Below are 2513 nucleotides of genomic sequence, written 5' to 3'. Positions count from 1 at the left end.
GAGTGCAGAGTGACACGAAGAGTGCAGAGTGACACGAAGAGTGCAGAGTGACACGAAGAGTGCAGAGTGACATGAAGAGTGCAGAGTGACACGAAGAGTGCAGAGTGACATGAAGATTGCAGAGTGACACGAAGAGTGCAGTGACATGAAGAGTGCAGAGTGACACGAAGAGTGCAGAGTGACACGAAGAGTGCAGAGTGTCATGAAGAGTGCAGAGTGACATGAAGAGTGCAGAGTGACACGAAGAGTGCAGAGTGACATGAAGAGTGCAGAGTGACACGAAGAGTGCACAGTGACATGAAGAGTGCAGAGTGACACAAAGAGTGCAGTGACATGAAGAGTGCAGAGTGTCATGAAGAGTGCAGAGTGTCATGAAGAGTGCAGAGTGACACGAAGAGTGCAGACTGACATGAAGAGTGCAGAGTGTCATGAAGAGTGCAGAGTGTCATGAAGAGTGCAGAGTGACACGAAGAGTGCAGACTGACATGAAGAGTGCAGAGTGTCATGAAGAGTGCAGAGTGTCATGAAGAGTGCAGAGTGTCATGAAGAATGCAGAGTGACATGAAGAGTGCACAGTGACATGAAGAGTGCAGAGTGACACGACGAGTGCAAAGTGACACAAAGAGTGCAGTGACATGAAGAGTGCAGAGTGTCATGAAGAGTGCAGAGTGTCATGAAGAGTGCAGAGTGTCATGAAGAGTGCAGAGTGACATGAAGAGTGCAGAGTGACACGAAGAGTGCAGAGTGACATGAAGAGTGCAGAGTGACATGAAGAGTGCAGAGTGACATGAAGAGTGCAGAGTGACACGAAGAGTGCAGAGTGACACGAAGAGTGCAGAGTGTCATGAAGAGTGTAGAGTGTCATGAAGAGTGCAGAGTGTCATGAAGAGTGACACAAAGAGTGCAGTGACATGAAGAGTGCAGAGTGACACAAAGAGTGCAGTGACATGAAGAGTGCAGAGTGTCATGAAGAGTGCAGAGTGATACGAAGAGTGCAGAGTGACACGAAGAGTGCAGAGTGACACGAAGAGTGCAGAGTGACACGAAGAGTGCAGAGTGACACGAAGAGTGCAGAGTGACATGAAGAGTGCAGAGTGACACGAAGAGTGCAGAGTGACATGAAGATTGCAGAGTGACACGAAGAGTGCAGTGACATGAAGAGTGCAGAGTGACACGAAGAGTGCAGAGTGACACGAAGAGTGCAGAGTGACATGAAGAGTGCAGAGTATCATGAAGAGTGCAGAGTGACATGAAGAGTGCAGAGTGTCATAAAGAGTGCAGAGTGACACGAAGAGTGCAGTGACATGAAGAGTGCTGAGTGACATGAAGAGTGCAGAGTGTCATGAAGAGTGCAGAGTGACATGAAGAGTGCAGAGTCACACAAAGAGTGCAGTGACATGAAGAGTGCAGAGTGACACGAAGAGTGCAGTGTCATGAAGAGTGCAGAGTGATACGAAGGGTGCAGAGTGACACGAAGAGTGCAGAGTGTCATGAAGAGTGCAGAGTGACACGAAGAGTGCAGAGTGTCATGAAGAGTGCAAAGTGACATGAAGAGTGCAGAGTGTCATGAAGAGTGCAGAGTGACACGAAGAGTGCAGAGTGTCATGAAGAGTGCAGAGTGACACAAAGAGTGCAGAGTGACACGAAGAGTGCAGAGTGACACGAAGAGTGCAGAGTGACACGAAGAGTGCAGAGTGACACGAAGAGTGCAGAGTGACAGGAAGAGTGCAGAGTGACATGAAGAGTGCAGAGTGACATGAAGAGTGCAGAGTGACACGAAGAGTGCAGAGTGACACGAAGAGTGCAGAGTGTCATGAAGAGTGTAGAGTGTCATGAAGAGTGCAGAGTGTCATGAAGAGTGACATGAAGAGTGACGAGTGTCATGAAGAGTGCAGAGTGTGATGAAGAGTGCAGAGTGTCATGAAGAGTGCAGAGTGACACGAAGAGTGCAGAGTGTCATGAAGAGTGCAGAGTGTCATGAAGAGTTCAGAGTGTCATGAAGAGTGCAGAGTGACACGGAGAGTGCAGAGTGACACGAAGAGTGCAGAGTGACACGAAGAGTGCAGAGTGACACGAAGAGTGCAGAGTGTCATGAAGAGTGCAGAGTGACACGAAGAGTGCAGAGTGACACGAAGAGTGCAGAGTGACATGAAGAGTGCAGAGTGACACGAAGAGTGCAGAGTGACACGAAGAGTGCAGAGTGTCATGAAGAGTGTAGAGTGTCATGAAGAGTGCAGAGTGTCATGAAGAGTGACATGAAGAGTGACGAGTGTCATGAAGAGTGCAGAGTGTGATGAAGAGTGCAGAGTGTCATGAAGAGTGCAGAGTGACACGAAGAGTGCAGAGTGTCATGAAGAGTGCAGAGTGTCATGAAGAGTTCAGAGTGTCATGAAGAGTGCAGAGTGACACGGAGAGTGCAGAGTGACACGAAGAGTGCAGAGTGACACGAAGAGTGCAGAGTGACACGAAGAGTGCAGAGTGTCATGAAGAGTGCAGAGTGACACGAAGAGTGC

The sequence above is a fragment of the Eucyclogobius newberryi genome, unplaced genomic scaffold (assembly GCF_026437365.1).
Source record: "Eucyclogobius newberryi isolate DKJ021-1_F unplaced genomic scaffold, fEucNew1.0.hap1 SCAF_52, whole genome shotgun sequence".
In the NCBI taxonomy this organism is placed as follows: Eukaryota; Metazoa; Chordata; class Actinopteri; order Gobiiformes; family Gobiidae; genus Eucyclogobius; species Eucyclogobius newberryi.
Note: the sequence above shows the minus strand (reverse complement) of the source record.